Genomic DNA, 27,977 nt, shown 5'->3' on the forward strand with positions numbered 1-27,977 from the left:
ATACAGTCAATAAGAAAGTGAATTCGTTTGTGTGAGAAAATTGTTGGGAAAAAAATCCAAAGGAGATTTTGTAAGCAATATGTATGGTCTGTTAGTATAAAGTCTTTCTACACTGAATATTAAAATATGAGGCACAGTTGTATGCAGCAATGGGCTTCCAAGTAGGAAGCCATTCGAATTCAAAATTAAAATGAGGCTTAATTAACGCAGGTGTGAGCACGGGAGACAGGGAGTTACTTACCCAGAAGTGTGTCGGCTTCTATGCGTCTCAATCCACTCACCCGTGACCTAGGGGGGCACGTTTCAAAACTCGCTACCACATTTCCTCCTGCAAGCCGGAAGGAGGACGTGCAGTAGTGAGTCGTGCAATGCGTCCCACAGGTCGTGTGTGAGTGGATTGAGACGCATAGAAGCCAACAGATTTCTGGGTAAGTAACCCCCTGTCTCCCGTGATCACACCTGCGTTAATTAAGCCTCATTTTAATTTCAAATTCGAATGGCTTCCTACTTGGAAGCCCATCACTGCATACAACTGTGTCTCATATTTTAATATTCAGTTTAATATTTTCATTTTTTAAGACTGAATTCTAAACAGTAGCTCTGACAGTCTGATGTAAAACCTGCTTTGCTGAGCTGCAAAACAAACAGTGATGAGCTCTAACAATAATCCCACACCAGCATTGTTTTCTCTTCCAAAAAGAGGTTTTTGCTTTCTATTTACTCTTCAGGACAGAATCAGAATCGCTTATCTCACTAAGCATGACTGTGTCCTGCTCGGAATTGGATTTGGCACAATACATAGCTCAAGAGGATAGAGTAGAAGATAGGTGCACATGTGCAGTTAATAAAAAAAAAGAAACACACAGTAGCAGCATACAAAAAACAGTTCTTAAAAACAACATGAAAAGATCTGATCAGTTAGACTTATGGACAGGTTGACTGAATTGGCCTTAGCCTGGGGGGGGGGGGGGGGGCGTAAGTGAAGGGAGTTCAGGAGGCTGACAGCTGCAGGAAAAAACAAATTCCTGTGTCTAGTAGTCCGGGTGGAAAGGTCATGGAGCCTCCGAGCCAATGGGAGCAGGCTGAAGAAGCAGTGACCTGGGTGAGAGGGGTCACTGGCTATCCTCAGCGCTCTGTACCACATCCTGGTGTTGTGTAGGAGGGCAAGTGAGGGCAGGGACCTACCAATGATCCTCTCCACTGACCTGATAACCCTCTACAGCTTGTGCCTGTCATCAGTGGTGGCACCATCATACCAGACCAAGATGGAAGAGCAGAGAATCAACTCAATGGTGGCGGTGTAGAAACTCATCAGAATCTCCTGAGCCATGATGGACATCCTCAGTTGGCAGAGGAAGATGAGTCGCTGCTGGGCTTTCCGCTGGTTGGCAGAGATGTTGGCCTTACAGCTAAGATTGCTGGAGATGGTCGTGCCCAAGAGAGTCGGGCACATAGTACTCCAGCCACCTCTGTGCCGTTGATGTAAATTGGAGGTGGGGTGGGAGAAGACTTCCTAAAGTCAATGATCAGCTCAACAGTTTTGGCAGTGTTCAGCACCAGCCTGTTCTCTTTGCACCAATGGCATATTCTCTCCACCTACTCTTTGGTAATAAGGTCGACAATGGTGGTCCCGTCAGCAGACTTAATGACCTTGACCAAGTCTACTGTGGATACTGTTCGTATAACGGGGGAACAGCAGTGAAAAAAGGATGCACCCCTGGGGTGCACCTGTGTTGGTGGCCATCTCCTGTGAGTGGGTGTCCCCCAGCTTAAAGACTTGGGACCTGTTGGTGAGAAAGTTTGTGATCCATAGACATAGGGTGGGGTAGACCCCAAGTGCGGCAAGATCTTCCGAGAGAATGCGCGGGCAGATGGTGTTGAAGGTCGAGCTAAAGTCCAGGAGTAGTATTCTGGCATACGCACCTGGCCTATCTAGGTGATCGTAGATGTGCTTCAGACTGATATTAATAGCGTCGTCGGTGGACCTGTTTGTCTTGTAAGCGAACTGGAATGGATCCAGCAGGGGCAAGGTGGAGAGCTTAAGGATGGTTAGGACCACCCTCTCTGCATGATCATGGATGTCAGGGCCACGGGCCTAAAGTTGTTAAGGTCGGAGAACCCCTGTTTCTTAGGGACCGGTATAATGGTGGATTGCTTGAAACATGCAGGGACTTTGCCTTCCTCTAGTGACTTGGCAAAGATGGCAGTAAAGATGGGAGCAAGTTGCCGCAAGAAGATTTTAAGGCAGGCTGGAGACCCGTTGTTGGGGGTCAAAGGCTTTTCTAGCATTTAGCATAGACAGGAGGCACAGAACATCTGCCTTGCATAGCTCTGGAGAGGGAATGCTAAGACTTAGGACGTTGTTCTCAGGGACTAAAGGGGGCGTGGGTGGTGACAGTTCCCCCTCTGGTGCTGCACAGCTCTCAAGCCTGCAGTGGAATCAGCTAGTTCGGAGCTGGGTGATGCATGTTGAGGGGGGGGGGGGGGCTTGTAGTTGGTGGCAGCCTTACGCCCTTTCCATACAGCTCATGCGTGGTTCGAGCACAGATTTGTTCCATGCTTTCTGCAAAATCAGCTCCCATTTTAGGTCATTCTTCACCCTCCTGTAGGCCTCCTAATTTCCTGACTTGTGTGCCATTTCCTTGTGCTTCCACAGCTAGTTTGTTGAAAAACCACGTCTTGTTGTTCGGGTAGACCTTGAAGGATTTGGTCGGCACACAGGAGTCCTCACAGAAACTGATGTATGAGGTGACATTGTCTGCCCATGCATCCAAGTTTGGCGCTATAAGGTTCTTCCAGTCGGTGCAATCGAAATAAGCCTGAAGTTGGAGCTTGGCCTTGTTTGACCACACTTTTGTAGTCTTCAGGACTGATTTTGCCATCTCCAGGAGCCTCCTATATGCGGGGATAAAATGATTGATGCAAACACAATAGTAACCCTATAAGGTAGCTCCTAATACATAACTTTCAATCAATATCTAAAAACTAGCTGAAAACCTATAACATTGATTATACAAAAGGAGGACAGGCTCTATATAGTGGTTAAAAAGAACCCGAGCTGGGTTTGAGCAATGTGATCTGCATAGTGAGGCTGGATCTGCCTATACAGCCCAGCCTCTGTTGGTATTCCAAACCCCCCTAAGGTCCCCCTGCACTCTACAATCCGTGTCGCAGTGGCTGTGTTCTTCTCTATAGTGTCAGTCTGCTGCTCTCCCCACCTCTTGCAGAACTCCGGTCCCCGCCTGCCTCCCTTCCCTCCTCGCTGATTAGAGGGAAGGGAGGGGGGCAGGGACCGGAGCTCTGCAGGAGGCGGGGGAGCAGCCGATACTGACACTACAGATGTAAACACAGCCGCACAGCGCGGCTGTGATCTATGTCTGATTTTAGAGTGCAGAGGGACATTAGGGGGGTTTGTAATACCAACAGAGGCTGGGCTGTATAGGCAGATGCAGCCTCTGTATTCAGATCACATTCTTCAAACACACCTCGGGTTCTCTTTAAGGTCCCCTTGGTCCATTAAAACTATCATTGAGACCTTGATAGCTGTATCCTCCACTAATACATGACACTATTCACATTAAAACTCCCCACCAACCCAAAATGTTCCACCCCCATTAATTGGAGGCTTCATCAGGGGACAGAGTAGCCCAATGCTAAGGGTGCTAAGTGCAGACAGTATTCAACAATACATTTCTACATATACATTCTACATATAATCAAACAGAGCTACATGCTCTACCGACTGGTAGAGCATGAGAGCATGTTGCTCTGTTTGATTATATGTAGAAATGTATTGCTGTAACGTATTGTAATGTATTGTATCATAGTCTAGGGCCAATTTAGGGGGAGGCCAATTAACTTATCTGTATGTTTTTGGGATGTGGGAGGAAACCGACACAGACACGGGGAGAACCGGGGACCCAGCATTGCAAGGCAAGAGCACTAACCACTACGCCACCGTGCTGTTGAAATCGCCAATGATGATGAACAATGAGTCAGGGAGGGACTTCTCCCATTGTGAGATGGTGTCGCTAAGTTCAAGTAAGGCAGATTTTACATCAGCACCAGGGGAAATGTACACACTGACAAGGACATAGGAGAAAAACTTCCTTGGCAAGTGTGACGGTATACAGTTGAGGTCCGGCGAGCACTTCCTGGCAAGTACTGAGGAGGTGGGGCACCATGAGGAGCTAATGTAAAAGCAGATACTGCCACCTCTTTTTTCCCAGAGAGGGCAGGATTCCGGCCTGCACGGATGAGGCTGAGGCTTGGGAGATGAACGGCATTTACCAGGTAGTCTTTGTGTAGCCATGTTTCTGTGAAGCAGAGGACCAGAGTGCTCCTACACGAACTCCCTCCTGTCGCAGAGGAGGCGTAGTTTGTCCAGTTTGTTGGGGAGGGAGCAGACATTTGCCAGGAAGGCTGAGGGGATGGCTGTCCCCAGACCTTTTCTCGAGTCTCACAAGGGCACTTGCTTGGCAGTCCCTCAGCCCTCGACCCCCCGCCCCTGGTGCCTGACCCAGAATTTATCAGCTGTGATTCCAAACAATGTTGGACAGAAGCCTGGCTTTGGGGGGTGGGGGACCGCGTGGTCCCCACCAGGATAGCTGTGCCCTGGTGTATGTAGTGTAGGGTGACATGGAGGAGCCGTGGCAAGGGAGGCAGGGAGTGGTGGAGCCGAGATGAGGGGTGGTGGGGCCCCATCTCTGTATGGAGGGGCAAGGCATTGTGGTGGAGAAAGCAGAGTCTCAGCATCTGCAGCTAGAAACAATGCATTGTATGAGCCCCTAGATCTCGAATGGTCGGTACATGCTCCACTTACAGGGATGTGCCAACAGGCTAGCAGAGGGATGAGGCATGGGTGAACCAGCTTCTTAAAGTTCAGTAAGCCCGAAGGCCAGAGTGTGCTAACAGATCAGTGTGTGTGAGACAAGTTCAGTGTGTGCAGCACATTCGGAAAGTGCAACAGAGATCAGAACAGTATAAATGCAGTTCAATATGCACAGCAAGTCTAGCAATGCAGCAGTTCAATATGCACAGTGGTTTAATACAGCACAGCAAGTTCAATATGTACGACCAGCCAGGAAAATGCCAGAGTGGAGCAGAGGAATCCAGGCAAATGTGAGCAGGGGGGCAAGGAAGCAGACCCAGCAGGCAGGAGGAGAGTGCCTTACCCTAGCGCAGGCATTTCAGGGAGCGATCCTGTGGCAGAGGTGCAGGAGTTCCAGGCAGTTGTCCTGTGGCAGTCAAGGCGTTCAAGGTGTTTATGTCTGGTAGAAGATGGAGCACTTTGGGCCTGATCTGTGATCCTGAGTAAGCATGAGGATGGAGGGCTCTGACCATCTCTGGGCAGTGGAGGCGCCAACAGTGATCTACAGTTCCGATGGGTGACTCCCGCTTGCCTGAGCAGCGGCAGTGGGTGAGGGGGCTCCTCTTGATGTGAAAGGCAGCCACAGAGTTCCTGGCTGCAGCGGCATCGGGGGACGGGCAGCGAGCAGACAATGAGAAGTGAGGCTACACCACATGGGTAGCATGTACCATGCCGGGCCACCAACAGCTTTCCTACGTGGGTGGCCTGTTCCCTCCTAGGTGATCCTTTGCTTTCTGGTGCTCATTGCTGGAGCCTGGTAGTGGAGACCGCAAAGTGGTTTGCATGATAGCTCCGAGGCTGTAATCCTCACCGTGGGTGGACAAGCAGGAGGCAGCGGCAGCAGAAGTCGGAATGTTGTTGTCTGCAGCGGAGGAGAGCTGCAGAGGCTCCGCTCGGAGGGCCACATTGAAGCCCTGTTTGGAGGTGGGGTGGGAGCAGACTTCCTAAAGTCAATCATCAGCTCAACAGTTTTGGAGTGGCGCGATGGACAGCACTGTTCCAGAGGTCAGGTCGGGATGCTGGCCGGCGGTAAAGGAGAGTCTGCAGATGCCTGCACGTGGTAGGTTCAGTGGTTTGCGGCTTCACTGCTTCCTTTGGCAGGTGACTCTGCTCTCTTTGGCTAGTGGCTGGGGTTCGGGCAGTGTGGCTTCTCCACATGGTGTGTGCAGCGGTGATAGGCTGTGGAGCCCCAAAACTTTAGCTAGGCTAATTGAGGAGAGACCTGAACAAGCTTGGCTGTGAAGCTGGATCTACAATAAAAACTCAAAAGTCTACAACTAGAAACTACAAACTAACTAAAAACTATCTACTACTAGTTAAAAGTAAAGAAATGTGAGGAGCTGTTGTGCTGTGGGCAGCCGTTACTGGTGCCATCTTGGATATCCTCAGTCATAGCTGACGGGTCTGAAATCACCACTCTACCAAACTCTAGTTCTTTAACACTTGCTGTAGTGCAAAAGAGAAAGGAACGTTAGATTTTTTTAACAGGATTAATACTATATGTACCTGTTTATCTCATCATGTCACGTGTCTTTTTAGGTACTGTATGCTTTAACCACTCTGCGACCCCCTCACGCCGGCTGCAAAATGTGGCTCCCCCAAGACCGACTAACACTAATTGGCGTCAAGTCCTGGGGCATGCGCGATTGTTCCCTGCTGACCTGTGAAGCAGAGATCCGTGATCCGCCTGCCTGCCCGCAATCATGGCTGGCATGCTGTTATTTACTTTGTACAGTGCTGTGATCTAGCACAGCACTGTAATGGGGACAGCCCTGTCACTTAGCTGTCCCCTGGAGTGGCACTAAAATAGATCCCTCTCATATCAGCCTATGAGAGACAATCATACTGATTGGCTCTCGGGGGGGAGGGAGGGAAGTGGGAGGAAAAAAACAAAAGAAAAACATTTTTTATAAAAAATAAAAAACATTCAAATTAATTTTTTAAAAATACTAATCGCAGCAGCAATCAGATGCCACCAACAGAAAGTTCAGAAAGTTCTGTTGGTGGCAAGAAAAGAAGGCAAGATTCTTTTGTGTGCTAAGTTGTATGGCCGTGCAGCGAACTGTTAAAGCTGCAGAGTGCTGAACTGTAAAAAATGGCCTGGTTTATAGGGGTATGTAAGCTTGTGGTCCTCAGAAGGTTAAGAGACAAGTGTCAATTTTATTTTATGAAAATATGAAGTTATTAAAATATTTTTGGTATGAAGATGGCTCTACAACTTTAAAATAGATGCAAAGTGGCCCATGCACTGCATATACTCGCATATAAGCCTAATTTTTCAGCACAGAAATGTACCCCCTCGGCTTCTATGCGAGTCAGTTGAGCAGAATGGATGGTGGAGCAGGTTTTGTTAATGGCAGAGGAGCGTAAGGATTGTGCACTAGCAATTCTGCTCTTGTCAGCTGGCTCCCTGCTGTGTCCGTACCACCCCATCCCCTGCAACATGGTGTGCTGAGACTATCTGTGTCACCAGCTTGTGGAGCAGAACGTGCCAGCAACGTGTCAGCAGTGCAATGATCAGGGATTCTTCCAGTGTGGCATTCGCTGTCTCATATCTATGACCCCATCCAGTGGCGTCTTGAGACACAACTATCATCCTTGTGGCACATCTGGCTATGGGGAGGGGTGCTGGCTTGTACTGGGGGCACATCTGACTACTGTGGAGTGGGTTATACTGGGGAGGGGGCTTATACACGAGTCAATCACTTTTTCCTGCTTTTTGAGGGAAAAGTGGGTACCTCCGCTTATACGTGGGTCGGCTTATATGTGAATATATACGGGTAATTAAAAAAAACCTCAGTAACAGAAATCTAACACACTAGTTGTTCTTCACCAAATATATATTTATTTTATAAGCCCATGTCTCCATTAAAATGACACTGAAATGAAAAAAAAAAAAAAATTATGATGTAATGATTTGTATGTATAGTACTGATAATAGAACATTAGTAGCAAAGAAAATACTTTCATATTTTAAGCTTTAGTTATATATAGCTTTCTTAAAAAAAATAACATTGCATAATTCTTTCATATTTGCAATTACAAGCCACACTCTGTATTTTAAACTATAACACAAGCAGAGCTAATGATCTTTTCAGCTTCTCTGCTGTAAAAATCTTATCTAAATCTGTCTCAGACTGTTTCTTTGATGTATACAGTAAGTGTTCCAGAAACCAGGGACCCAAGTTGGGTCAGAGAGGGTCATTTGCATAGATAACAACTGAAGTTTCTAGACTCATATCTGTGCTACTAATGTTTGATTTCTGTACTACACGTTAAAAATCATTATTTCATAAGTTTATTTTCACTTCAGATTCCCTTTAAATAAAATGCTCTATACTATATAACGGTTTTGTTCACTATTCTGTGGAAAATGTGCAGAGAACATCAAATCTGTCTTCTTGTGACTGGGTCACTGAGGCAAACTTAACCTTAAACAATCTTACAATGTTCCAACAGGTGGACAATAAATTAATACACAATAAATTATAATTTCCTTGGATACCATGGTGGCAACTGTGTATATTCTAGTGTCAGGTCTCCAAGACAAATCTACATTTTTTTTTCTACTTGCGTTTGTTTATATCATTTAATGGATTTACAGCAAGTGACCTGAATCCACTCAAGAATTTAGTAAAAACATACATATTTATTGCAAGTTTAAGATTGTACTCTTTTAAATTTATGGCTGCTATTATAAATCAATGAGGCGTTTACTACATTGTTGGACTGGAAGCACACATACTGACATTAGGAGTGCCAGTACTGAAGCAACGGTGACATCCTGTGGCAATAATGTATATGTGTAACCAATCTACTAGTCTACAACCAATAATTACATTTTATTATTTTCAAACTCTTATACAGCCTGCCATCTGTGTAATGTTACAGCATACATTTTCTAGCAGTGATTACATTCTCCGTTACAGTTACAGATTAACACAAGGCTACCACTTGTTAGTCTGATAATCAGCTTGCATTCAGCAAAGTTTGTCATTACTGCTTTGATTTGTTCTTCACATAAACCTATTATTGCACTGCAATACACATGTTCTTGTAGTTGTATCTACTTGGGTATGACTGTTTCACCAAAATGCACTTTTTTGTTTCCCTTTATTTAGGTTCACTTTGTGCTGTCAAATATTAGTATTTTTACAAAAGGCAACATCAGTTCAAGTTCAAAAACGTTATTGTCATTTTGTAACACAACAAAATTACTTTTCATGAAAACTCCAAAGGTGCACATAAAGAACATAAGGGACAGAAACAAAGGTAGAAATAGAGGAGGTCTACAAAGTATGCCAAATACTTCAAATATTTAAACAGTGTTAAGTAGCAGTTTGGCACCACAACAATTATTTCCCCCATTAAATAAATATTATAAAGCACATTAACAATTTGACATATTGCACATGTTCAATTAAAATGATCTCAGAGGAGGGTGGCGCATGCATGGCACTGTCTAGAGCAGATGTGTCTCCTAGTCGCTCCCTCCCCGGGCCCGCTAAACTAGCACCTTTTACGCTGCACCAACTGACCCACAAGTCTTACCCTGCCTTGGTGACATGACAAGGAAGAACAAGGGAAAGAAGGGTGACTCTCTGGACACTCTTTCACTAGCTACGCCGCAAGTCCCTCCATCCTCAGTTCGAGCCACGAGGAGCAAGATGGCTGAAGGGAAATGAATGGGAGAAGCACTGAAATGTGAAAATTCCTCTTGTCCATAAGGTGAAAACAACCCATGGTCTAAAATGGTTAATGTCACACCATGCAGTCCAATTCCCAACTTGTCCGCTCCATGTAACAATAACAATAATATTTATATAGCACTTTTCTCCCTGGGGACTCAAAGCGCTGTGAACCTGCATTATGCAGTCTCAAAGGCTCCGGAAAATAGGTGAGTTTTTAGCCTTTTTTAAAGCGGTCCAGAGAGGGAGCCTCTCGTACTGATTGTGGAAGTAAGTTCCATAGAGTAGGGGCTGCATAGGAAAAGGCCCGAGCACCAAATGTTAAGTGTATCCTGGGAATAACCAGCTTCATCTTGTTGGCAGAGCGGAGGGTGCGTGGAGGGGCATAAAGTTCCAATAGATCTGCTATGTATTTGGGTCCCATGTGGTGTAGAGCCTTGAATGTCAGCAGGCAGATCTTAAAATTGATTCTCCATTTTACTGGCAGCCAGTGAAGAGCTTGCAGTACTGGGGTGATGTGTGAGCTGCGGGGGGCATTGGCTAGGAGTCTGGCTGCAGCATTCTGTACTAGCTGTAAGGGGCGCAGAACCTTATCTGTAGATCCGATGAACAGGGCGTTGCAGTAGTCTAGGCGGGAGGATACAAATGCATGAACCAGGGCAGGTAGGTCTTCAGCTGGGATAAGACGTTTGATTTTCGCTTCCTTGTTGTTGTATACGAGCCTAATGCCAGTCCTATCATCTGAAAATGTAACAATTACTTTTTTATATATGAAAACTGTGTAGAGGAGAGTGTTTACTGCACAGACCTGTGGGATGCCAGTGCTCAGGGTACAGGTGGAGGATGTGTGTTTTCCTAACCTGACAGCTTGAGGGCAATTGGTAAGAAAGTACAAAAACTAGATAAATGTGGAGAGAGCAAGTCCTAGTGCATAAAGTTTTCTGATCAGCTGGCTAGGTATGATGGTATTAAATGTAAAGCTGTAGTGGCTGAAGAGCATCTTGACATATGTATTGGCAGAGCCGTCTCACCCACCAGGCAGCTATAAATTCCTGCCTGGAGCGGCAGGAGGAGCCAGGAGCGCTGTTGAGAGAATAAATGCCTCTCAGCCCACTTAGGTTTCAGTTTACACAGCAGCAGCTAACAGCAGTGCCTGACTGGACTCATAACTGGATTCACTGACTGATTAATTCAGTTCCTTCAGCTCAATGATTCAAAGAACCACAGTACTGAGTCAGTGAGAGAAGGCTCGGAGTACAGCATCAGCTTCTGAGTCCTGACTCTTCACTCTGATTTACTGATTCATTCAGTTCCTCTCTCACTGCTACTAGTAACTGAGTGGATGTAGAGACTGAGCGTAGCAGGATTAGCAGCCAGGCATGGACTGCCCCCCAGGCTTTTATTCAGTGATTTAGGGATGGTCTGGTGTATTCAGGTTTGTTGTACAGTGATGTGAAATACTAGGCTAGCTGATAAAAGTGCAATTAGAGGACAGGCAAGCTGGTAAATATACACAGCATGATGCAGAACTTGCCTGGAGGGTCCCTGGGAAAACATCTGTCTTGTCTCTCCCCATTGTTATAATGACTGCATGTGCAGATATGGTGTTAAACAGGTTGAAAAGTTTTGACAGTCCCTAGACTCCAGGAGGACTCCTTTTTGACTTGTATGAGAGACTGGCAGTGACAGGAATCCTATTACCGGCAACTAGTCTCTGTGTAATTTGGGACTGCAATACAGATTAGCTCTCTGCTCCATCTCCTGCTATTCTCCTTTAGACTGTAAGCTCGCAAGGGCAGGGCTCTCTCCCCCTTTTGTGTCTTGGAAATCATTATACATTTTATTCATCATGTTATTTTTATCACTGTCATTACCACTTCTGTATTTTGTATTCTGTATGCTGTATCATTTTTTTGTATGTTGTCGCTAATTATGTATCTTGTATATTAGTGTACACCATTGTCTGTATTATTATGTACCCCATGTTTGTTTCTCACTTTGTACAGCGCCACGGAATATGTTGGCGTTTTATAAATCAATAATAATAATAATTCTCAGTCTCACTCCACTCCTCCTCTCTCTGGGCTAGTGCACGACAAAATCGCAATAGCAATCGCTAGCAATTTGTAAATGCGACTTGACAATTTGGGCTGAGGCTGCCATGATAATGGGCCTCAAGTCTATGTTTCCCCACAGGCCAAAAGGTCCCAGTCCTCCCCTGGTAGCAGCATAGTGTGTGTGTATAGTGTGTATAGTGTGTATCTACTGTGTGCTGTGTGTGTATAGTGTGTGTGTGTGTGTGTGTGTGTATAGTGTATATCTACTGTGTGCTGTGTGTGTATAGTGTATAGTGTGTGTGTGTGTGTGTACTGTGTGCTGTGTGTGTATAGTGTGTGTGTGTGTGTGTGTGTATATAGTGTGTGTGTGTGTGTGTGTATATAGTGTGTGTGTGTGTGTGTGTGTGTGTGTACTGTGTATTGTGTGTGTGTGTGTGTGTGTGTGTGTGTGTGTGTGTGTGTGTACTGTGTATAATGTGTGTGTACTGTGTATAGTGTGTGTGTTGTGTGTACTGTGTATAGTGTGTGTGTTGTGTGTACTGTGTATAGTGTGTGTGTTGTGTGTACTGTGTACTGTGTATAGTGTGTGTGTTGTGTGTACTGTGTGCATGTGTATGCCGCAATAAGTATATTTTATGGTGAAACGCTCTGCTGCATTACAACTATTTTGTGGTGAACCCATGCCGCAATAAGTGTAATTTCTGGTGAAACGCATCTGTATTATGATTTTCGGGGGTCTTGGGGGGTGGGCTTCACCACAGGGGTGGGGGGGTATGGGGCCGGGGGGCAATCACGGGGGGGGCGCACCACAGGATTTCTCGCCTGGAGTGACAAAATGGCTAGAGACGCCCCTGTGTATTGGACTTTTACAGGTGTGAGAGGGTAGCATGGAGAGCACACAGGTGGCATCCTAAGTCGATCTATTTGTCTGATATGCAAACTGGTTCAATAGCAGATTTAGCAAAATTTAATGAACAGAGTGAAAGGGTTGCAGGAATTATACAAAGCCATTGGCATATTCTTAGGGACAGTGAGTTTCAAAATCTTCCACTTATGTCATATAAACTGACACACACACACGCTTAAAAACAAATTAGTACTCGCTGACTTGGGCACTAAGAAAACTAGTGCAATGATTTCTTCCTGACCTAATGCACTTATCCTTGTCTTAATTGTGTCCTTTGCAGTAGTGTGATTAAAGGGAAAGAGATATGCCATCCCCATAAGGGCATTTAATACAAGATTAATGGCCAATATGATTGTAAATAGTGATCACAACATACCGTATATACTCGTAAGCAAGCCAAATTTTTGACCCCCCAAAAGTGGGCCAAAAGTTGGGGGGTCGGCTTGCTTGCGAGTCACGTTGGTTTCCATAGTAACGGCGATACACATCGCCATTACAGGAAGCCGCTCTGTCTACAGCTTCCTCTGTCATCACGCAGCAGCTGCCATGGAGCGAGCTGCTGTGAATTATTTACATGCCCCAGGAGACGGAGAGGGGACTGTAACGATCGGTGAAGCACAGAGAGGTCTGATTACCGGTGACCTGCAGCGTCACGGGGAATACAGACGTATACCAGATTATATGTGATCTGCAGTATCACCGATAATCCAATATACTGGCTAACCTCTGTTCACCTGAGTAGAGTGTAGTGTTTGGTGTAACAGTAACACAAAAATGCCGAGGCCTGGGTGCAGCAAGGAGAACTGCACGGATTCCTTCCGCAGACCTGAGCTCTCCAAGACGGGAGGAGTCAGACTGACAGTAGGAAGGAAAGTCCGAGAGTGACACTCAGGAAGAAGTGTCACTAACAGGACTGGGAACCGCCTCCAATCGTGAGGTCGGTTCTCGAGGTCGGACAAGCCAGGTCGTACACACACGGACAGATAAAGTACAAATACAGTAGGCAAAGGCGGAGTCAAAGTACAGGCAGGGTTCGGCAACGGGGTATCAGATATATCGGGGTACAAAATCAGGAGGCAGAAACAGAGTCTAGGAACGAGCCGAGGTTCGGCAACAGAGTATCAGAAATATCGAGGTACAAGGTCAGAGTTCAGGCGGATAGTCGAGGCAGGCAAAAGTCATAACAAATAATCACAATCAAACTAGTACTTTAGCTATCAAAATCTATCTAAGTGTAGGATTACAGCTCCTGCTGGTCCCGGCACACTTGAGGATCTGACTACGGATCTGGGTGCTCCCACATGTGTGATCGCAACGCCAGACGAAGCAAGAGTGAACAGCCGGCAGTATATATGCACCTAAGCATCCCCTGCACCTCCCAGATTGCTGGACCAATGGGGAGCGGAGTAAAGAGTCAGCTGACCTGCCTGATCAGCTGACTCTCTCCCGGGTGACATAAGGCCTGCTTGAGTGCGCGCGCGCGTCACTCTAAACTCTGTGGGACTACGGGTCCCAGCCACCGCAGCCCCGCTCAGCGGAGTCTCTGCTGCGGGGACATGTGCGCGAACCGCCGCGTCCAACGCGGCGGTTTCGCCGCGTTGCCCCACCTGCTGCATGGAGGCAGCCGCCTCATGATGTGAAGAGGCGGCTGCCTCTCCGTGTGATGCGGAAAGAGCCGCCCGCCGCTGGCTCATGGCGGCGGCTCTTCCGCGATTCCTCACAGTACCCCCCCCCCCGAGGAGTGGACTCCGGACAGCTCCTTCTAGGCTTCTCTGGATGTGAAGCGTGAAATTCCCTTACTAACTCATCCGCATGCATGCGGTTCCCAGGTACCCATTGCCTCTCCTCAATGCCGTACCCCTTCCAATGTACGAGATACTGTACCAAGTTCTGTACAGTACGTGAGTCTATGATCTTCTCCACCTCATACTCGGGTTGGGCATTGACTAACACCGGAGGAGGAGGAGTGGGACCCACCTGGGCTGCGGGTTTGAGAAGTGATACGTGGAAAGACCTCACTCCACGCATGCTGGCGGGAAGATCCACGGTATACGTGACATCGTTGATCTTCCTAGTAACTGGGAATGGACCCACGAACCTGGGACCAAGTTTGTCAGAGGGTTGTTTCAGGGTCAGGTGACGAGATGACACCCAAACCAAATCTCCTGGTTGAAATCTCCACTCTACCGAGCGTCTCTTATCAGCCTGACCTTTCTGACTCTGAAATGCTTTAACGAGATTATTCTTAATGGTCCACCACCTGTCTCTAAATGACCTTTGCCAGGCCTCCAAAGCTGGGAACGGAGTGGATGCAACTGGCAAAGGAGAGAATTTAGGCAATTTACCTGTCACAATCTGAAATGGACAGAAACCTGAGGAAGAGCTCTTCAAGTTATTGTGGGCAAACTCTGCATAAGGAATATATTTAACCCAATCGCTCTGTGTCTCGGCAACATAGCACCTCAAAAATTGCTCTAAGGATTGGTTGACCCTCTCCGTCTGGCCGTTTGTCTGCGGGTGGTACCCCGAGGAAAATGACAATTTCATGCCCATTAGGTGACAAAATGCCTTCCAAAACTTCGAAACATGGACTCCCCGATCGGATACTATGTTTTCTGGGATGCCATGCAGTCTGAAAACATGGATGATAAATAAATCGGCCAGTTCCTGGGCCGAGGGGAGTCCTTTCAGAGGCACGAAGTGGGCCATCTTACTAAAACGGTCAACCACCACCCAAATAACTGACATGCCCTCAGATCTCGGAAGCTCTCCCACAAAGTCCATGGACAAATGGGTCCATGGCTCACTCGGGGTGGGCAAAGGCTGTAAAGTACCTACAGGTGCCAGGCGGGAGGGCTTGCTTTTTGCGCACACCGCACATTCCCTGACAAACTCCTTACAGTCGGCGGCCAGCGAAGGCCACCATACACATCTGGCCACGAGATCTTGCGTTCTAGACGCTCCCGGATGTCCCGCATTCTTATGGGAATGAACCATCTCCAAGATCTGAAAACGGAGTGGTAACGGAACAAATAACACCCCGTCTGGTTTCCCTTCTGGGATATCCTGCTGAAAAGGACTCAAAGTCTCTTTCCAGTCCTCCCAAGTCTCGGTGGCGGCTAACACCATACTTCGTGGGACAATGGTCTCGGAAACAGAGGGCTGTGCTGTCTCCGGCTCAAAACACCTAGAAAGTGCGTCCGCCTTGGTATTCTTACTACCTGGCGTGTATGTGATCAAAAATGTAAATCTCGAAAAAAATAGCGACCACCGAGCCTGTCTCGGGCTTAACCTTTTAGCCCCCTCGATGTATTCTAGGTTTTTGTGGTCGGTATAAACCGTGATCGTGTGCTCGGCTCCCTCTAGCCAATGACGCCATTCTTCAAAGGCCAATTTGATGGCTAGGAGCTCCCTGTTGCCTATGTCGTAGTTTCTCTCTGCCGGAGAGAACCTTCGAGAAAAATAGGCACACGGGTGTAGTCTACCCTGAAGACCAGAACGCTGGGACAGCACAGCCCCCACCCCGATCTCCGAGGCGTCTACCTCAACAATAAACGGAAAGGAAGTGTCCACATGTCTGAGTATGGGGGCTGAGCAGAACAACCCCTTTAACTTAGAAAAAGCCTGTAAGGCCTCGGGAGACCAATGAGTGGTGTCTGCCCCTTTTTTAGTAAGGCTAGTGAGAGGGGCGACAACTGTGGAGTACCCCTTTATAAACCTTCTATAATAATTCGCAAACCCCAAGAACCGTTGCAATGATTTTAACCCCACCGGCTGTGGCCATTCTAAGACCGCGGAAACCTTGGCAGGGTCCATAGACAGACCTGAGGTGGAGATTATATACCCCAAAAAAGCCACCGACGTGACCTCAAAAATACATTTCTCGAGTTTGGCGTATAACCGATTCTGCCTCAGTTTGTCTAACACCATCCTGACATGGGTTCTGTGTTCCGGGAGGTTGTTAGAAAAAATGAGAATGTCGTCAAGATAGACTAGGACGAACTTTCCCAAGACCTCCCGAAAAACCTCATTGATGAGTTCCTGGAAGACGGCCGGGGCATTGCACAAGCCGAAAGGCATCACCCTATACTCGTAGTGCCCATCAGGGGTATTGAAGGCCGTCTTCCATTCATCGCCCCTCCTTATACGCACCAGGTTGTATGCCCCCCGTAAATCCAATTTTGAAAATATCCTAGCCTCAGTGACTTGTGTGAATAAATCGTCTATAAGTGGTAGCGGGTAACGATTCTTCACCGTGATTTTATTGAGGCCACGATAATCAATGCAAGGCCGTAAACCCCCGTCTTTCTTTTTAACAAAAAAGAAGCCTGCCCCAGCGGGTGACCGGGATGGCCTAATAAAGCCCTTTGCTAAGTTCTCACGGATGTACTCCTGCATAGCAAGTTTCTCGGGACCAGATAAATTATATAAATGGCCTCGAGGAGGCATACAACCAGAACGAAGGTCAATGGGACAGTCAAATGGGCGATGCGGGGGTAATTTATCCGCGGCCTTGGGACAAAACACATCGGCATAATCCGAATACTGTTCCGGTATACCCTCCACCTGTACCTTAGTTAAACCCAATGTTAGTCTCCCCAAACACTGCTGGAAACAATGAGGTGACCAGGCTGTCAACTGTCCTGTGGCCCAGTCTATCTGCGGGGAGTGGACTTGCAACCAAGGCATGCCTAGGATTATAGTGGAGGTGGACATGTGTAAAACAAAAAATTGTAACTGCTCCTCGTGTAATACCCCTATGGTGAGCTTCACAACCGGAGTCTGTGACAGAGGACAATTCCGCTGCAAAGGGGAATCGTCAACAGCCGTAACCTGAATAGGGGGTCTCACGGGAGTGAGTAGTAGACCCAACTCCTGAGCAAACTCAAAATTCATAAAGTTAGCCGCTGAGCCGGAGTCAATGAAAGCTTCAGTGGCAACAGACCTATCATCCCATGTGACAGTACAAGGGAGAAGCAATTTTTTCTCTTTAAGGGGTGAAGTTTGTGTGCCTAGGGTGTCACCCCCCACTACTCCTAGGCAGACCCGTTTCCCGCCCTGTTGGGGCAATTTCGCACCCTATGCCCTGCCTCTGCACAGTATAGGCACAGTTGTTCCGTCATTCTCCTCCTCCGCTCCACCTGGGTCAGTTTTGATCGACCAATTTGCATTGGCTCTGGTGGAGGCAAGGCCGGAGAGGACGAGACAGACGGAGTTGCGGTTACTGGGGATGCTACAGCTGGTACAGCGTACGAAGTCACCCTGACCCGGTGACTACTCCTAGCCTGCCTCTGATGGCGTAGCCTGCGATCTACGCGAATGGCTGATGAAATGGCCTCGTCAACTGTCTTGGGCTCGGGTACGGTCAACATAAGATCGGAAACCTCTTCCGACAACCCAGACAAGAAATAGTCCATGAGGGCAAAATTATCAAATCTCGAGGTGACTGACCACCTACGGAACTCTGCCGCATAATCCTCGACTGACCTTCTGCCTTGCCGTAAGAGTTTGATCTTCCGCTCTGAGGATGCCGCAAGATCAGGGTCGTCGTAGATTATAGCCATGGCCTTAAAAAATTCCTCTACTGAGGTCAAGGCAGTATCGGTAGCGGGCAGGTTGTATGCCCAAGACTGGGAATCTCCAGTCAATAAAGTTTTAATGAAAATGACCCGTTGGGTCTCAGTCCCCGAGGATCGGGGTCTTAACTCGAAATATGACAACACTCTACTCCTGAAATTCCGGAAGTCAGACTTGTGGCCGGAAAACTTATCAGGGACAGGCATACGTATGTCCTCACTGTGAGGGGATCGCACTGAATCAACTGATGTCTGGAGGGTTCTCACAGAGCCTGTTAAGGCATCAATTAAGGCTTTGTGCTGGCCTAGTGACTGATGAATGCTATCCACCGAAGTGGCAAGCACAGTCAGAGGATCAGTGCGTTCCATTGGTATTTTGGTCTGGCGTTCTGTAACGATCGGTGAAGCACAGAGAGGTCTGATTACCGGTGACCTGCAGCGTCACGGGGAATACAGACGTATACCAGATTATATGTGATCTGCAGTATCACCGATAATCCAATATACTGGCTAACCTCTGTTCACCTGAGTAGAGTGTAGTGTTTGGTGTAACAGTAACACAAAAATGCCGAGGCCTGGGTGCAGCAAGGAGAACTGCACGGATTCCTTCCGCAGACCTGAGCTCTCCAAGACGGGAGGAGTCAGACTGACAGTAGGAAGGAAAGTCCGAGAGTGACACTCAGGAAGAAGTGTCACTAACAGGACTGGGAACCGCCTCCAATCGTGAGGTCGGTTCTCGAGGTCGGACAAGCCAGGTCGTACACACACGGACAGATAAAGTACAAATACAGTAGGCAAAGGCGGAGTCAAAGTACAGGCAGGGTTCGGCAACGGGGTATCAGATATATCGGGGTACAAAATCAGGAGGCAGAAACAGAGTCTAGGAACGAGCCGAGGTTCGGCAACAGAGTATCAGAAATATCGAGGTACAAGGTCAGAGTTCAGGCGGATAGTCGAGGCAGGCAAAAGTCATAACAAATAATCACAATCAAACTAGTACTTTAGCTATCAAAATCTATCTAAGTGTAGGATTACAGCTCCTGCTGGTCCCGGCACACTTGAGGATCTGACTACGGATCTGGGTGCTCCCACATGTGTGATCGCAACGCCAGACAAAGCAAGAGTGAACAGCCGGCAGTATATATGCACCTAAGCATCCCCTGCACCTCCCAGATTGCTGGACCAATGGGGAGCGGAGTAAAGAGTCAGCTGACCTGCCTGATCAGCTGACTCTCTCCCGGGTGACATAAGGCCTGCTTGAGTGCGCGCGCGCGCGCGTCACTCTAAACTCTGTGGGACTACGGGTCCCAGCCACCGCAGCCCCGCTCAGCGGAGTCTCTGCTGCGGGGACATGTGCGCGAACCGCCGCGTCCAACGCGGCGGTTTCGCCGCGTTGCCCCACCTGCTGCATGGAGGCAGCCGCCTCATGATGTGAAGAGGCGGCTGCCTCTCCGTGTGATGCGGAAAGAGCCGCCCGCCGCTGGCTCATGGCGGCGGCTCTTCCGCGATTCCTCACAGGGACTATTGGAAATCGCAGGGTAAGCAAATAGCAGCGGCAGCCGTGGGGGTGGGCACTATCTACCTATACCGAGCACTATACTACCTATACTGTGCACTATACTAGCTATACTGGGCACTATACTAGCTATACTTGGGCACTATACTAGCTATACCGAGCACTATACTACCTATACTGTGCACTATACTAGCTATACTGAGCACTATACTAGCTATAATGGGCACTATACTAGCTATACTTGGGCACTATACTAGCTATACTGGGCACTATACTAGCTATACTTGGGCACTATACTAGCTATACTGGGCACCATACTAGCTATACTGGGCACTATACTAGCTATACTGGGCACTATACTAGCTATACCGGGCACTATACTAGCTATACTGGGGCACTATACTAGCTATACCGAGCACTATACTAGCTATACCGAGCACTATACTAGCTATACTGAGCACTATACTAGCTATACCGGGCACTATACTAGCTATACTGGGGCACTATACTAGCTATACCGAGCACTATACTAGCTATACTGGGACACTATACTAGCTATACCGAGCACTATACTACCTATACTGTGCACTATACTAGCTATACTGAGCACTACCTACCTATACTGAGCACTATACTAGGGCACTATACTAGCTATACTGGGCACTATATTAGCTATACTGAGCACTATACTAGCTATACTGGGCACTTTACTAGCTATACTGGGCACTATACTAGCTATACTGGGCACTACCTACCCATACTGGGCACTATACTAACTATACTGGGACACACTGGGGGGGGGGGGGATCACACGGCCAGCATTTCCTACCCCCGGCTTATATGAGGGTCAATCATTTTTTCCTGGTTTTTCAGGAAAAAGTTGGGGGGTCGGCTTATATGCGGGTCGGTTTGCTTGCGAGTATATACGGTAGTGGGAAATCGTGATCACAACATGATGATGTTTGATCTGGTGACTGATAGGCCACAGGGCAGCGGGACCACTAAAACTATGAATTTTAGAAAAGCAAAGTTCAATCAAATTAGGCAGGCACTAAGTTTAGTGAACTGGGATAATGTACTACAAGGGGAGGACACAGAAGGGAAATGGCAAGCTTTTAAACTTCTTCTCAATCAATATTGTAGTATGTATATCCTATATGGAAACAAAATATCTAGGAATAAAAAAAGGCCTCTATGGATGAATTGAAAGGTTAAAGATAAAATGAAGCGGAAAAACAATGCCTATAAAGTCCTAAAACAGGAGGGGACCGAGGCTGCACTAAGCAATTATAAGGAGTGCAATAAAAATTGTAAAAAAGAAATTAGGCTGGCAAAGATCGAAGCAGAAAATCAAATCGCTAGGGATATCAAATCTAACCCCAAAAAGTTTTACAAGTACATCAACTCTAAAAAAAGAAAGGTTGACTGTATAGGACTCCTAAAGGATGAGGGTGGGAACTCATTGGTGGATCACCAAGGTAAGGCAGAGTTATTAAATGCTTTCTTTGCTTCTGTCTTCACAAAGGAAACAGCACTGTTGCAAATTACACAGAGGCAGAAGAGTCTCAATCTTCTAACTGTAATATTAAATACTTAACGCAGGAAGAAGTGAAGGCAAGACTAAATAAATTAAAGACAGACAAGGCACCTGGCCTGGATGGCATGCATTCTCGGGTCCTAAGGGAATTAAGTTCAGTTATAGATAAACCCCTTTATCTTATCTTTTGTGACTCTCTTTCAACTGGCAGAGTCCCAGTGGATTGGCGTACAGCCCACGTCAGTAAACCCATCAACATGGGTTTACTAAAGACAGGTTCTGTTTGACTAACATGCTCAGCTTTTATGAGGTAGTGAATGCTAATATGGATATAGGGAATGCTGTAGATGTGATATACTTGGACTTTGCAAAGGCCTTCGACACTGTTCCCCACAAAAGTCTGGTGCAAAAGTTGAGGATGCAAGGACTGGGGAAGAGTCTGTGTGCATGGATAGGGAACTGGCTAATGGACAGAAAACAGAGTTGTGGTCAATGGATCGTACTCAAAATGGGAGACTGTTAGCAGTGGGGTACCACAGGGGTCTGTTCTGGGTCCAGTGCTCTTCAATTTATTTATGAATGACCTAGTAGATGCAGTAGTGAGCAATGTTGCTATTTTTGCAGACGATACAAAATTGTGCAGAATCATCAACTTTCAGGAAGATAGTGTCATATTGCAACAGGATCTGGATAGGATGGCTATATGGGCACATAAATGGCAGATGAAATTCAATGTTGAAAAATGTAAAGTCATGCATTTTGGTCGTACCAATGGTCTAGCACCATACAAAATAAATGGGATACAGTTGGGGACATCAAACTTGGAGAAGGACTTAGGAGTACTCATGGACAACAAGTTAAATAATCGTACTCAATGCCAAGCCGCTGCAGCTAAAGCTACCAAAATTTTGGGATGCATTAAAAGGGAAATAAAAACTCGAGATGCTAGCATAATATTGCCTGTGTTTAACTCTCTAGTAAGGCCACATCTGGAAAATGGAATTCAGTTCTGGGAACCACATTACAAAAAAGATATTGCAGTTTTAGAGCAGGTGCAGAGACGAGCAACAAAATTGATACGTGGGATGGAAGGTCTCACTTACCAAGAAAGGTTAGATAAACTGGGTTTATTTAGTCTAGAGAAGACGCCTTAGAGGGGATCTAATTAACATGTATAAATCCATCAGAGGGCAATATAATAGCTTGGCGGATGAGCTTTTTGTCTCTAGGCCTTCTCAAAGGACTAGAGGACATGATCTGCGCATGGAGGAAAAACATTTTAGCCATTTATTTAGGAAAGGGTTCTTTACAGTAAGAGTGATTAAGATGTGGAATGCATTGCCACAGGAAGTCGTTATGGTAAACTCTATACCTGCATTTAAAGGGGGCTTAGATGCTTTCCTTGTGTTGAAAGACATCCATGGCTACAATTACTAGGTAATGCCTAATGATGTTGATCCAGGGATTTTATCTGATTGCCATCTGGAGTCGGGAAGGAATTTTTCCCTTTTGGGGCTAATTGGACCATGCCTTGTAAGGGTTTTTTCACCTTCCTCTGGATCAACATGGATATGTGAGGGAGCAGGCTGGTGTTGTACTTTATACTGGTTGAACTCGATGGACGTATGTCTTTTTTCAACCAAAATAACTATGTAACTATGTAATTCCAAATATGTTGTCTATGCCCTGAAATGCCCTTGTGGCCTAGTGTACTGTATATAGGCCAGACAACACAGGTGATAAAAGCAAGATTGTCAGCTCACAAGCGCACCATCAAATCAAGGAGTTGTTGGTCCCTTGTCACTTCATGCAGGTTCATCATGGGGTGAGTCAGATGCAGTTCCAGATATTAGAACAAAACCACCTTTGAAGTGGGGAGGTGATAGAATTGAAAAACTATTATACAGAGAAGCTATCTGGATCCACAGACTTGACACATTAGAGCACCATGGAATGAATAAGCAATATGATATGATGCCATTTTATTAAATTTACTTTTTAAAATTATATTTTCACTTGGGTGGTGTCCTTGTGTGTGATAATATGCTTTTTGGCATACTTTGTTATAGCTACCGTCTTTCCCCTAAAATAAGACCTATCCCGAAAATAAGGCCTCCCTTATATTTCAAGCATGCTTGAAATATAAGACCTACTCCGAAAATAAGGCCTAGCTGGGGGGGCGCTGTGTGTATGGGGAGGTGTGTGGTCTCTTACTGAACCTCCCTTGTGGCTGCGTCCCCCTCCGTTCCATGTAATTCCTCCGGTGGCGGCGGCGGCGGCGACGACATGGTATTCTAGCTATGAGGGCGCCCTTTGACCCTCAAGCTGCACGCAGTACGCTTTGCCGGCTTGGTGCTGACCCTCCCCTCATGTAATAATCAATGTGCGCCTGGGACGCATCAGCCAGGCGCACGATTATGACAGAAAGGGAGCGTCAGCGCAGAGCCGGAAAAGCGTACTGAGTGCAACGTGAGGGTCAAAGGGCGCCCTCATAGCTTGAATACCATGTCGCCGCCGCCGCCACCACCGGAGAAATTGCTTGGAACAGAGGGGGACGCAGCCACAAGGGAGGTGCGGTAAGAGCCCACACACCTCCCCATACACAAAGCGTCTAGCCCCTCCCCCCCCCCCCGAAAATAATCCCTAGCACATATTTCCACCCCAAAAAGAATATAAGACAGTGTCTTATATTCGGGGAAAGACGGTATAGATATGGCTGTATACTTATTTAGTGTTATTTGGATTTAAGTTGTGTCCCCCTTTAATAGTATACTTTGATTTCCCCAGTGTTGGGCCAGGTACCTGCAATGTGTGCATGTTCTGCTATGCGGCTGTGGCGTGTGCAACATGCGGATACAGACACTTTGTCAGCATGTTTACATGTCGCTTTGCGAACTGTTAGGGCCGCCTGACACAATGAAGATAAGAGGCTTGCATCCTGTCCGCCTTGGGCGTGACTGTAATGGTTGACATCAGCCTCTTTCCCCATTGGTCAGCAGTTTTTTTCTGTATGTGTAATGGCAGTCGCGTTACACTATGGAACAGACATGTGGGTGGTTTATTTTTGTCCCTGCACAGTCTGTTGTGAGCTGATCCAATTAGGTGGTGCGGTACATACCAACCCCCCCCTACCCCTACCCCCCCATCAGGTCTCCTTTTTAGGGGCATGACAGTGATGATGCAGTACATCTCCTCTTCCCTCATTAGTCAGCGGCTTTCCTGAGTTGTAGAAGCAGCCGCCACACCGCAGGATAGCCACGCCTCAAGGGTTCTCATTGATTATACACATTGAGCTTATTAAGTAGTAGTTCCCCATCAGGTCCGCTAGGCAGGACATAAGGGGATTGGCCTCTACATTAAGATCACTTGATGCACAAACGCATCCATCATAGACAAAGGCTGCTCTCCAGACATTGAGCTCCTACTCATCAATTGTAGACCTCAGTACTCCCCAAGGGAGTTCTCCTCCTACGTTCTCGTGGGAGTATACATCCCCCCTAGTGCCAACACCAAGATCGCGCAGCGGATGCTCAGTGACACCATCTCACGGTGGGAGACATCCCTCCCAGATTTCCTCTTCATCATCTGCGGAGACTTCAACAGCACGAACCTCCGCTCGGAGATGCCTCGCTACAAACAGCACATTACTTGCGCCACCAGGAATCAAAACACCCTGGACCATTGCTACACAGTCCTCAAAGATGCATACAAACCCACTCGCCGAGCACCCCTAGGCAACTCTGACCACTGCCTAATCCACCTAATTCCCACCTACAGAAGACACCTTGAATAATCCAAACCGGTCCTTAGGACTGTAAGTAAGTGGACGGAGGAAGCTAAGCTGAAGCTACAGGCCTGCCTTGATTGCACCGACTAGGAGGCCCTCATGGCACCCTGCCTAGAGGAATGGACAGAGAACATCATTTCCTACATCAGGTTCTGCGAGGAGCTGTGCATCCCCACAAAGACCTTCAGGGTCTACCCGAACAATAAGCCTTGGTTCAACGGCAAGCTACGCCGGCTCCGGAAAATAAAGGAAGCAGCGCATAAGTCTGGCACACCAGAGGAGTTCAAGGCAGCCAGGTACATCCTTAAGCGCGAACTTGGTGCTGCAAAAAAGGACTACTCCAACAAGCTGGGCCTCAGACTTCGATCCAACAACGCTCGGGAAGTCTGGCATGGTCTCAGAGCAGCCACCAACTTCAAACCTCCTCCTCAACACGCGCCTCCGGGCCTCGAACTAGCAGAAAAACTCAACGAATTCTACTGCAGGTTCGAAAACCAACCCCTCCACACAGGTTACCACGCCCCCCCCCCCCAGGGCACCCCCCTCAACCCCTTCTCCCAGTTCGAAAACCAACCCCTCCACACAGGTTAACACGGGGTCACCCCCAGGGCACCCCCTTCAACCACTTCTCCCAGCTCAGACAGGGTCCCCCCAGCACCGGTAGTAGTCCAAGTGACCGACGTTCTCAGGCACCTCCAGAAACTGAATCCCAGGAAAGCTCCTGGCCCAGATGGCGTGTCATCTATGTGCCTGAGAACTTGCGCTAGCCAGCTAGCCCCTGTTCTGTCTGCCATATTTCAGAAATCCCTGACGAGTGGCAAAATACCTTCCTGCCTCAAAAGGTCCACCATCATACCGGTACCCAAAAAACCAGGTGTCACGGACCTCAACAACTACAGACCCGTTGCCCTTACCCCGACTGTTATGAAGATCTTCGAAAAGCTGGTCCTCAGTCATCTGAAAGACTCCACCAATGCACACCTAGATCCACTTCAATTCGCTTACAGAGAAAACAGGGCCATTGAGGATGCCATCAACATCAGTCTGGCATTCATCATGGAACATCTGGACAAACCCAACACCTACGCTAGGATCCTCTTCCTAGACTTCAGCTCTGCTTTTAATACAATCTGCCCGGACATACTGCATTACAACTTAGGACAACTCGGGCTCGATCAAACTCTCTGCGCTTGGATCAAGGACTTCCTCACGAACCGGACACAACAAGTCAAACACGGCAGCTGCCTTTCTCGAGTGAGGACCACTAACACGGGCGTCCCGCAAGGGTGTGTACTGTCTCCAATACTTTTCTCTCTATATACTAACCGATGTACCTCAACTGCCGACTGTGTTAAGGTCATTACATTTGCAGATGACACCACCATACTTGGCCTCATTAGTGAAGGGGATGAACGCACCTACCGCAGTGAGATTGAGTGAATCTGCAACTGGTGTAAGGACAACATGCTCGTCCTAAATGCTGCAAAGACTGTCGAGTTGGCCGTGGATTTCAGAAAGCGCCCTCCTCCACTCAACCCGGTCTTCATCGATGGTACCGAGGTCAGCAGAGTATCAAGTGTTCGGTTCTTGGGCACTACCATCACCAATGACTTGAGATGGAGTGAAAACACCACTAAATGCCAGAAGAAGGCACAGCAACGGCTGTTCTTCCTAAGACAACTAAGGAAGTTTGGCATGCCACGGGAGCTACTGTCAAGCTTCTACACTGCCACCATCGAGTCAATCCTGTGATCCTCTATCATCGTCTGGTATGGAGGCGCCACCACAAGCGACAAGTACAGACTACAAAGAGTAATCAAGGCCGCAGAAAGAATCATCGGTACACCCCTGCCACCACTAGACCTCCTGCACGCATCCAGGCTGAGGACAAGGGCTAACAGGATCATGCAAGACCCCCACCATCCTGGCAGCCGCTTCATCAAGCGCATGCGCTCAGACCACCACTACAGAGCTATTTCCACCAAAACCTCCAGACACAGGAACACCTTCTTCCCCCAAGCAGTGCACCTTCTGAACTCAGGCCCTGCACACAGCAGGCCTGTCACCCTGGACTAGACAGCCTGTATGCACCGACTCTGTGGCTAGGACTATTTAGCTGTCTCAGCCGCTATGCACCTTCTCTATGTCTGTTCTTCATTGCACGTCCACCTGCACTAATACGTTTTTAACGCCTATGTCAATGTATGTAGGTGTATTGCACTACTTTTGTTTCAATGCCTATGTCAATGTATGTATGTGTATTGCACTATTATGTGTTATGCTGTCTTGCACTATGCACAATGCCGATGTGTACCACAAACAATTCCGAGTGTGGCTACCGCCACACTTGGCGAAATAAATTTGATTCTGATTCTGGTCGCCATAGGCGGGAGTGCAATGTGACTGGTCAGTATCTCTGTTATGAGAGTATATAAAGCTGCTTAGGTTGCATTGTTAATCAGACTTGGCCATAGCTTGATAAAGGAGGCTCTCCTCCGAAACGTTGTTGCTGTTGCTACATTGCAAAATGTCTGTGTGTCTGGAATAAATTAAAAGCTTATAATATATTTTGATGGGTCCGGTCCCCACTTCTTTGATAATTTAAAAATGTAAATGGACACAAACAATTTTTCTAAGCAACACATGTTGCCTTCAGTTGTACAATCAAATAAATACATAAAAATAAATGATATTTGGAGTGTTACAGCAGTGCTAATGCAGTGTGTATCATATTACTGCATTCAGTCACACTGCTTTTTTGCATTCAGATATTCTGCAGTCAATATACTGTACCCAAATTACCCGATATCTCTGTAACCACTTTTCACAGTTACCCAGCTCATATACAGTGCTGTTCATAATTATTCATACCCCTGGCAAATTTTGACTTAAAGTTACTTTTATTCAACCAGCAAGTAATTTTTTGACAGGAAATGACATAGGTGTCTCCCAAAGGATAGTAAAACGATGTACAAGAGGCATTATTGTGGCAAAAAAAAAAAAAAAATTCTCAGTTTTTATTTACATTTGAGCAAAAAG

At 47.2% G+C, this 27,977-nt stretch overlaps 1 protein-coding gene across 10 annotated transcripts in view; it reads right to left on the bottom strand.

Moving 5' to 3' along the window:
• SUGCT (succinyl-CoA:glutarate-CoA transferase) overlaps nucleotides 1-27,977 on the bottom strand; it is a 1,486,943-nt gene that overhangs the window by 984,965 nt on the left and 474,001 nt on the right. The gene's annotated exons all lie outside the window — the stretch shown is intronic.

The sequence above is a fragment of the Hyperolius riggenbachi genome, chromosome 5 (assembly GCF_040937935.1).
Source record: "Hyperolius riggenbachi isolate aHypRig1 chromosome 5, aHypRig1.pri, whole genome shotgun sequence".
Taxonomy (NCBI): Eukaryota; Metazoa; Chordata; class Amphibia; order Anura; family Hyperoliidae; genus Hyperolius; species Hyperolius riggenbachi.